At 37.8% G+C, this 11,005-nt stretch overlaps 1 protein-coding gene across 1 annotated transcript in view; it reads right to left on the bottom strand.

Annotated features, from left to right (window-relative positions):
* Positions 1–10,666, bottom strand: part of fbxo46 (F-box protein 46) — a 16,335-nt gene extending 5,669 nt beyond the window's left edge. Inside the window, exon 1 of the mRNA XM_015390135.1 lies at positions 10,266–10,666. The gene's annotated coding sequence lies outside the window, so the exon portion shown is untranslated. The remainder of the gene's footprint in view (positions 1–10,265) is intronic.
* Between the last annotated feature and the right edge of the window lie 339 nt (positions 10,667–11,005).

Raw genomic sequence — 11,005 nt, 5'->3', positions numbered from 1 at the left:
ACAACCAACATGTCAGGCTAACAATCAACATATACCGAACCGAAAACTGTGAACCGAACTGAACCGTGGATTTTGTGAATCTTTCCACCCCTAATAAATAAAAAAATATATATATATATATACACACACACACACACACACACACTTTTGTTGTTTGAGCTGGAACTGAGTATTTCCTCTTTTTCCTTATGCCAGTTTTCCATTGGTGCATCTCCTGTCAGTAGGAATAGTTACTTTTCTTTTTTTTTTTTTGCATTTATAAGTCTGCACAGCACCATCCATCAACCCTCTATACCTGCCTGTACCAACAGGGTCTCCATCTCCAACGTTATCAGGCAAGAGGCCGGAATGCCGACCCATCAAAAGGACAAAACGGAGACAACCGAGTCTATGCAGGGGGGAGACCCTCAAGCCCCGGAGAATTTGCCTTCAGACAACAGTGCTACCAACTGCTCAGCTTTAGACCTAAAATAACCAGACCAGTCACCTACCCTGGGATGTTCTTTACAGAGTCAACGTTTGAATCCTTTACTTTGTATGAAAGAACATAAAAGAACAAAAAAGGAAAATGTTATAAGTTTCCATTGAAGATTTCTGGTGTAGTTTCTCTCCTCCAGAACATTTACTACTACAGGAACCAAGCCCAAATCTGACAAATTGGGTAGAGAGAATTTAATTGAGCGCTGGTCCAAATTTAAAGGCAGTACTTTCTTACAGGAACCCTCAAACCAAGCATGAAGTTCAACAGTAAATACCCCCATCACTAGACTCCTTTAGTTTGGCTTTTCTTTTAACTCTAAATAACTGGATAATTGCTGTTCATTTCTACTGAACACCAACGTTTATGATAAAATAAATTAATCAGGGAAACCAAAAAGATGATATGTATTGTATTTTGTATTAAGTGACAAATCAAAAGCTACTCAGTGTCTCAGCTTTACCCCAAGAAGAGTGAACAAGGTTGAATATTTTAAGTATTCCAGCCAAAACCTCTCTTTAGAGGTGAGCGTTACGCCGTGAAGCAACTCTGACAGAAACATTAATTCAAGGAAAAACAACTTGACGAAATCTAGTCTTTAGATTTTAACCAAAAGGGTAAAAGGTTTCACAGATCAAAATATACTTCAAAGAATATCTGATTAGTGTTTACAGCTGATCATCAGGAGGCCAAATCCTTTCAATCTGATAAGCCCGTTTCAGGTCAAGCTAATTCTTCTGCTGCTCTTACCGTAGTAGAAGTTGGGTGGTCAAAAGTATTGATACGCTGCCGTATCTGGACACAATGCTAGTTTTGTACTGTATCAGTACAGAATAAAAGTGTTTTTTGCCTACTTTTGCTATTGTTTACTTTAGATTTCTAGATTTATTTGAACATTAAAAAGAATAACACTTCAGACAGCCTAAAAATATTGTTAAATTGTGTTATCTTAAATTTATTTGCTCACTTATATAACAAATAGTATCTCTGATTCTGTTGAGAAAACATATTCCATTTAGAGAAGGGTTGAAAAGGTGAGTTTTTTATGTTAATAAAAGTGTTTTTATCCCTTTTACTATGTGGTATTTTTTTTCATTCCCTTGGTATCCAGGGTTAAATGTTTTCCTGGGTATTGAAATTTTGTTTCATGAACATGCTTAGAGGTTAAACAAAAAAAGTTTTTGTTTAAGATTAGTTCAAACAACATTAATCAAAGGTTGAGCAGCACCAGCAGCTAACATCATGGAGGAAGTTTGCTTTATATATATTTTATTTTTATAGTGTAAAATTTAACAGCATGAAAATTGGTCTTTAGCACATCATTCAGGCCAAAGAACATGTCGGACTAGATTTTCATCATTTGCCGTTTTACTCAGTTGTTTCAGAAATTATTCAGACTAAATGTACCATAAGGCAGCTCTACTCCCAGCACGCAAAAGAAGCACATTTGCTTGAGAAAAGATTTCTGAAACTACATAAAATAAATAACTGTATAAAGAACAGCTGACAGAGAAGCGTTCCCACAGTTTGGGTCAGAATCGTTAAGATGTGACCTCTGAGGTGTATGTAGGGATAAAAGGGATAAAAATAAAAAATCAAAGAAATAAGTGCAACCGTCTCATATTTGGTGCATGAATAACTTGATCAGTTATGAGTGCTAAAAAGATGAATCAACTGATTGATCTGAGAACTCAATCAGCTGATGTCACAGCAGGAAAAACAAAACAACATTGGCTAACTGACGTTTCGGCATATCTCTGCTTGGGAGCACTGAGCAACAGTCCAACACTTATCTGACTGCAACCTTGTTCCACCATTTATTCTTCCTCAAATTATTTTTGTCCTAATCCTCTTTAGGCAGCGTTTTATCTTGATGCACAATTTTCCTTCCACTCAACCTTTTATTAACTTATCGCTCTACACAACCAGCCTCCTTGACAATAACTTATTTTGGATTTGCTCCATTTGAAGGGCGTTAATGGCTGTTTTCTGAACATCTGTCCAGTCAGCAGTCCTCCCTATGACCGAGTAGCCTACTGACCACTACTGACTGACCATCTAGATGCGTAGGAAACCCTGGCAGGCGTTTTTAATTAATCTGCTGTTTAGGACGTGACAGCATGAGTTTCTATCATGTCTTTTTTCTAAGCTGAATGTTGGGTTTTCCTCATCTGAATAAATATTTCCCTATAGCTTTAATGCATCTATACAACTTTAAAATGAGAGGAAATATTTTCTTTTCCTTTTATGCTTCATAAGCTAAAGACATCTTTGCAAGAAATGCCCATTTCTTGCAAAGTGTTCAGCTAAAGATAACATGGTGCCGTATTCAATCTGTCTGCCGTTTTTAGTTTGGGCCATTTTAGTGCTCAATCGACGAGTTTCAAAACGGGTCACTTGTTCTTTTTGTCTAACACACTGTAGGGCTGTTGCTGTACAGTTGGACTAATGGATTGGCTGAGAGAGGCTCAGAAAGCTAACACCACCCACACAATGTGTTGCACCAGTGTAAATGCTTCCTCTATAATCACACAGAAACAACTCAACCAGGAGCAGACAGATTACCCTGTAGCGAGGAGGCTGAAGAGCCATTAAAGTGCCTCCTCTTCATCCACCCTGAAGAGAATACATGGATCTGATCACGACAGCCCCAGGAGAACTATCGGCTTTTGCTTTTCTGTAAACTTAGCATTATTGGAAGATGAGATGACATCAGTGAGAGCCTTTTCAGGACAAAAACATGAAATAAAAGGAATCTGGTAGGAATAAGTGCAGATTTTTTTCTCTCCCTTACATTTTTTTCAATAAGACAGAACTAAAAACCTCTAATCTGTCATCAGATGAACACGACCCAGTTTGGGTACAACAGCATTAAAGCCATCAATCCTAACGGAGCATTAAGGATTACCAGAAAAACAAAGAAATGTCCCGACCTTTAGGAACCAGAGCTAATACTTTTACAGTGGGACAAATTTTAACAGCAGCCAGAGTCACACAGCCTAAGCTGTGTAATAGAGGCAGAAGATCTAGCGATGACACCAGTAGCAATATATCCCCACTACATCTCATCTGGGCTCTGTGACCTTTACCATTCAGGGTAATGTCATATTTCAAACTGGCTAAATACTTCATTAGCATGCAAACTGCAAACTCACAACACTTGGGACTACATTAGCCAACAATAAATGATATCCAAGCTGTCCTTTAGCGGTGTTGTTATTCCACCTACCAATAAGGCAATGACAAAGTATCTGGTATCAATGTATGGTTTTAAAAAGTAAACACTGATGATGGTTTAATGAGTTTACTCAGGGAAATAGAATAGATCAGAAAAGTTTTCCTACACCCAGCTGCCCAGCCAGCTGACAAATGCTGCCAAACTTTTCTCACAATAAAACAGAAAAAGAAAAAAAAAATGTAATCCAACTGATGTGACATTAAAAAGGTCCTATATCAACTAAATCATGTTTTTAGGCCTTAAAGGGGTTATAAGATTATTCTATAGGGTATTTGGTCCTTAAGGTCTCTGAATAGGGTGTGTCACATTGGTTGGGCTGAAAAATCAGTCACCCTACCCGGTGACGGTAGCCGGGAGATAGGCCGCCCTGTGCTTCCCCCCCGCCTGCCGTACCGGTCCCCAGCCGGCAGGGCCAGTGAACTGATCTGTATGTCAATTTCGGGGCGTGACAAAAGTACAGTAACCATATAAGGCAACATCCCCAAGTTTACGTCAACTCGCTGCTTCATTTGAATTCGCCTGTTTTATGGTGGAAGTTTAGAATTGTGAGATTTGCAGAGAAAGGAGGCGTCAATGGGGTTTGAACTTTTCTGTACGTCCATTTCACCCACTGAACTATCGCTATTCATCTATGATAATGTAAACTCGGTTTTGCATTCTATGACCCCTTTACAAAATGACAACAAAAGTTGTCTTAAGTCCAAGTAACTCTTTATTTTGTTATACACAAAAAAACTGCGGCTAAGCAGTCTGATGGAAGTGGGGAAGAAGCTGTTGCAGAATCTGCTAGGCCTATAAAAATCACCTATAGCTGAAAATGAGGAAATAATGCCTTCAGCATAAAACAATAACTTGTCTTAATAATGTAGTCGTTTTTGTCCAACCTGAGGAAAACTCAGATCTACTGATTTTCAAGACATTCCCTAATAAAAGGGAATGTTTCCCTGTGCAGGTTAGCTGCTAAAAGAGCCACTTTGTCTCTGTTATAAATTTAAAAGGTTCGCACTCAGAAAGTGGTCATTTGTTTACAGTGCAGGTATAGCATTGTAAAGATGGGGGCTTCCTGGAGGGAGCGTTCTCACAAAGATTTTCAGTGACTGTTTTCACAGGACAGCTCTGAAACGCTGCTTTGTGCACTATTCTAATAAAGGAATGGCATTACTGGTGGCTAAAAACCTAAAAAGGTTGTTTAAAAAAACATTTTCTATTCCATGCATCAGGAATAATGATTGTTTTCCTCCTTTAAAACTTAATTTAATCTTGTCTTAAAAAAATGGGTGAAAATTTCACCTTTTTTAATACAACTGGTATTTTGGCACAATGTGTGAAAACTGAATACTCTCCCAAGTCTCATAGCAAAAATGTTCTTGAGGTAGACCGACTTTATCAAATGAGGAAAATATCTTAAATTGTAAAAGCGCCAAATAAAAATATTTGTGACATTCAGCCCACAGACCGTTGGATGGATATTTCTCTTCTGTCCGGAATACCCCCATTATTCCATGTTAGAAATGAGGCACATTTACCACTATGTTATTGCACCTTTTACTCCAAGATGTTCTGCAAATAGAGCCTCAGGTTTGATTTGTGATTTCAGTTTAAAACAATCCAGCAACTCTGCAGCTTCATCGTTACGTAGCAAACCTGTCAGACAAACTGTCAGGAGAGAATGACAAACAGTTCAGAACATTTTCAGCACCTATATCTCCCCACACACCAATGCATAGAAACATGTAGTTCGCCAAGTTTGAAGACTCGTCAACCAGGAATGCCCAAGGTGCAGTCATATTCTACAGGTGTTATGAGTGTGGGTAGGGATCATTTATGGAAAGAGGCACATAAAAGCTTCGAACTCAATGCTAATTCTGACATTTTGAATTGAAAAAGCTTCCTGGATGGGAAGCGAAATGTCTTCAAACTTGGAACCAAGTCCAGTGGATTGCTTTTTAACTTTTGGAGGCACATAAAAGGTCAAATCAAACGACAAAGTGTGTATTTAAATCAAACGGGACGTGTTAATTGGATCAAAGAGTAGATAAGAGGTTCTGTTGACCAACCTACGTCAGTAAAGTTAATCAATAATACAGAGTACAACATTCCTCCTATGTCTTGAAGACTGAGGAGGGTGTTTCTGTGATTACAAAACAGCCCTAAAACACAGAAGCTTCCTTCCACCCATCAAAAAAAAAAAAAGATCAGCGGAAAACTGTGGGAGTGATGATATGCACACGACAAGATCTGAAAATTAAAACACCAACAGGTTCCACCCAGCTGTCTGCCCAGTCAGAAGCTAAAATTAAAACAAATAAAATGACACCAACGTGCATAACAATAATAACTTACTTTAAAAAAGTCAAATAAGAATAATTTTGCCCCCATTTAGTTCAAAACCAGTGTCCAGATTTCAGGTATGAGTTTAAATATTTAAGTTAAAAGATTTTTTAGTTCCTTTGAGATTAATCTGGTCTGGATCAGAACCGGAACAAAGATTAAAAGAAAGAAATCGAGCTTATATTTTGACTTTTCCCTTTTAAGAAATACCATTTTTAATCTTTTCAATAAAAGGAGCAGTAAAACAAAACATGTGGAAAAATCCCTTTCATCTTGGTTTTTTCCCCACGTTTCTATCCTGTTTAGAAACCCTGGATTACTGGAGACGCCCATCCCTTCCTTCAGAATAATCCCCCCTCCTTAATGTTTCCAGGTGTGCCCAGGCACCTGAACACCAATAAAACTTTACAGGTTTAGTAACTGAATCATGCAACCTTTTCTAAATGTTTGAACCAAATGGTTAGAAAGACAGGATAGCCGTTCAGCACGTCGTTGACAGATCAGAGTATGTGACTCTGCTGACCGGACCGGCCGGAGGGACGCGTGAGTGCAGACATGTTCGTCCTGAAACGTCGTCACAGGTTGGGACAGTGGTGCAAGCTTTTGATAAGACGTCCACAAACACCACTGTGTCAGCAGCACAGAGCTCTGTTCTATTGACCATCTAATGAAGGGTCAATCAGACACTGTCTGAATCAACCACATCAAACTCTAATCTCCGTAAGAGGTTAGACATTGTGGAAAAAATAAACATTTACCTGGAAGTTTCAACTCATTATTTAGTGTTATACATTCAAGCCTCTCATTACATGTTTAATTTAACACAATAAGCAGCAAATAGGAGTCCGTTTTTCATTCAACATCCTTTTAAATGCCTTTTCCACAAAAACAAAAAAGGAGACTAAAAAATAAGTTACACAGCTATTTCGTATGGGGTTCCACTATCGGATTTTACATTACAAGATGCACCAATTAGTAAAAAAAAACAAAAACTGACATCAAACCCTCATATTTACTTAAATCACCACAAAATAAATGAGTATTAGGCTGATCTCTATTAATAATAACCTAAACACTGGATGAGCAGCAGATTTTAAAGTAGGTGTAGGTTAAATGAGTAAAAAAAAAATATATAGCAATAAATACATATTTAATTTCTCATTATGACATCGACCAAAAACTGTTTTATTTATTTAATTCTTACCTGTAAAACTCCAAGAATATCTTATACTATCTAGATTAGCATTATAAATGATACTAATCGAGATTAGTATCATTCATTCGTAGAAATTTGTTTACATGTTTATCCAACACAGCTGTGTAGTTTTACATATGTTCAGCTTTTAAAGAAAAATATTAGAATTGAATTAACCTCTTCATATCTTTAAATTTAAAAGGAAGAAAAATAAAGGTTTGTTTTACATCTTAATAGAAAGTTTTCCAATATCCACTTATTCTATCCATTTTCCTTCATAAAAATAAGTCTGCAACTAACAGTAATTGATTAATCTGTCTATCGTTTTTTTAAACTAATAATTAGATAGCTAAAGGTTCCTTAAAGAAAACTTTATACAGAATCTAAACCAGATTAAGCTAAAACTAAGCAATAAGAAGAGTTTTGGATAGAGCTTAGCGATGAAAAAAAAAAAGGAGGAATATTCATTTGAAATGTTTTTTTTCACAATTGTGGTTTAATTACTGTTCTGTGTGGTTGCTCTAGTAGCTAATGGCATATTTTAGAGTCTCTATAGTACAGTTAACAATCATTAGATTACTAAATCAGTCAACAATTATTTGAATAACTGATCAATTAAATTAATTCATCCATCCATTTTCCATCACGCTTATCCCTGCTGGGGTCGCGAGGGGTGCTGGTGCCCATCTAGGGCTGTCAATGAGTGAGAGGCGGGGTCCACCCTGTACAGGTCACCAGTCCATCGCAGGGCAACACAAGAGACAAACAGGACAAACAACCAGTCACACCTAAGGACAATTTAGATAAGCCAATTAACCTAACAGTCATGTTTTTGGAATGTGGGATTCAGCCCTACATAAAACCAGACCTTGTAAAAGAAAAAGAAAAACAGATAATTTGCAGCGAACAACATTTTTGACCATATTCTTACTTGTGTCAAACACAATTGACAAGAATGCATTTCATAAACACCCCATTTAAACTCTATCCTCTTTATACATACGATTTAAAAATCATATTTACTGAGCAAAATCATGACGTCTTCTATATCGAAAGACATCCGTCAGGATGATAGCAGCCTGAACAAACACTACACCCAGTAGTCACACTTAGGGAAGCAACTAAAGATTATTTTGCTAATCGATTAATCTGTCGAATATTTTTTTAGATTAATAATCAGAAAGCAAAGGATTCCATAAAGAAGCATTTTTTTACAGAACGAAACCAAGTAAAACTAATTAAATGCAAAAAATAAATATCACTTCACAATTTTGGTATAATTACTGCTCTACGTGGGTTGGTCTGTCGGCTAAAAGCGCGTTTTAGAGTCTTTATACTCCAGTTTACGATTAATCGATTACTAAATTAGTTGACAATTATGGCTATACTCGAAAGATTATTTCAGCTCTACTCACACTCTAGTTTTATTTCCAACTAACTACACTTATATTTCACTTATACCCTATAACCAGTACGGATAGTATAAAACGTTTTTTTAAACTTTGAATAGAAATAAAACTTTCCACCTAAACCAGAAAACAAACCTGCCATCGGAGGAATGGTTTAACAGATATTTTCATCACCTTAACATTTTCTAGTCCTCAATAATAGGATGAATGCAAAAGCTCAAATTGACACAAACAGGTTCATATTCTGTTGATATTATCCGGTCACTCTCTGTCAAAGATGGGGGTTCTGGAGTCAACAAGTCATTTCTATGGCATGTATATGTTCTGCCCAGCCACTGAACCAGGCAAGTCCAATCTGCAGAATGAATTAACCTGTGCAGATTGGGCATGTTGAGTCCAAAAACCCCATCTCCGCCCTCTGTGCACGTTTCGCTCTTATAGCATAAACAACTTCTATGTTTGTTTGTTTTTCTTTTTTCCTGTGATTTTAGATTTTTATTTTCATGCATCCTCCTTCTGGCATCTACTGGAGAGATGCAGATGATATAAAGGCTTTATGGACTGGGGTGCATTCATGATGGGGTTTCCTGATAGAAACTGGCTCACCACACTGTGAAATGGTTTTAACAAACAGCTTTAAAGTTTTATTGTTGCCAAACTTCTCCTATTTGCCAAGCAGCGTTTTGATAAACGAAAACTGTACATGACAGAAATGAACAAGGATGAAAATTAGATAAAAACATGAAGAAGAAGAAGAAAAGTGGGCACAGAAGAAACAGATTAAACCCAGCCCTCTGGTTCAGGTGGTATCACCTGATGAGTGTTAGCTTTATCCTGAATAAATGATTAATCCCAACAAAGCAAACAGAAACAACTGATCATAGAGGCGTTGTCCTCCTCCTAAGCTAAAGTGAGTCAAACTGATTTTAAACTAATCATCGGTCTACTGAAAACAGCTGTTTGATTACAGAGAACTTCAATAAGATCCAACCAAACATGCCCAACGCTACACCGTTTGATCCAAGCTGTTTCCTTGGAAATAAACACACATCTTTGCAGCAACAACTAAAATCAAATCCATGACAACAATATAACCCACAATATAACCATCACCCCGACGAAGGTTTCCTAGTTAAAAAAAACGAAAGGCCTGCAGCCCATTTAAGCATTTCTAGTTAAATGTTTTTGTCAAATAAAATCGGAACAAATAGAGACAATGTTGTGACAACCATGAGGAGGAATGACACCAAAGATCCAATAAATAAAAAAAATACATTTTATTTCCTTCATCAAATTTTCAATGCCTTTTAAAAACTACTAGCTAGTGAATCAGATAGCCAAACAGAGCCTCGGTTGTAAATTTAAATGTCTAACAGACTATGAAGCGGTTAATTCACACACATTTGATCAAGTCTGCTTATTTGATTTACTATGGTACAATCTGGTTTAAAATAAATATAAAAAGTTCCAGCAGCACAAAAAAAAATCCCCCCTGAGCTAACGAGCTAAAGCTAACTGAACACCACAACTTACCTGAACAATAATATGACAGCAAGCTAGCAAGCCTCGGATAAGAAAGAAAAACATTAAAATGTGTTACAGGAGTGAGAATACCTGTTAGGTTCTCCACGGAAACCCCACGAAGAGAAGAAGCTTGGTGACAAGTCCCTGTTTGCTGTTTCCTCCAACCAAATAGTCTAATACAGGTGACACGAGTTGACTATCCGAGTCCACGTAGCTAGGCTAAGCTACTAGAATGCTAACGTCGACGTTAGCATACAACTACTCTCTGTTTTATCAACCTTGCTGAGTGCTTGGCCACTATCTCCGGATTTTCAGCCTGTCAGTTCCCTTAAAGCAACCCTCTTGAAGCGCACACCTTTTTAGGTCTGCCAGCAAACGCCCCTGCCTTGTCTATTTCGAAGTGTCACGGGCTCTCAGTGTCTTCTCGGGGATACCAAAATAATCTGAGTTAAAACGGCGAGAGGAGGAAGGCCATCTTGTTGACAAGCAGCTGCATAAGCTTAGCAGCCAATAGGAGCGCAGAGTCGGTGGTATGCCCATATATGGTGTGGGCTCAACGCCCTCCCTCTCCGCTGCCCCACGGACGCTTCAAGCGGGCCCGCTGTGACACCCCAACATTTAAAGGTCACAGGTGCAGAGGCGTAGCCAGAACATTTTAGTAAGGGTGGCCAGGCAATAACCAATGCACACTCAGGGGTGGCCAAAAGTGGATAGGCGCCAAAACCTCAGGGTCAATCTACACCAGGTACACCAATTAAAAATGAGCGGTCCGAATAAAGAATATACGACGGAGTATTAGGGCCACACATGAAAAGAAAAAATATTTTTGC

The sequence above is a fragment of the Cyprinodon variegatus genome, unplaced genomic scaffold (assembly GCF_000732505.1).
Source record: "Cyprinodon variegatus isolate N-32 unplaced genomic scaffold, C_variegatus-1.0 Scaffold486, whole genome shotgun sequence".
NCBI lineage: Eukaryota > Metazoa > Chordata > Actinopteri > Cyprinodontiformes > Cyprinodontidae > Cyprinodon > Cyprinodon variegatus.
The sequence above is the reverse complement of the archived record's forward strand: the minus strand, read 5'-3'. Positions and strand labels throughout refer to the sequence as shown.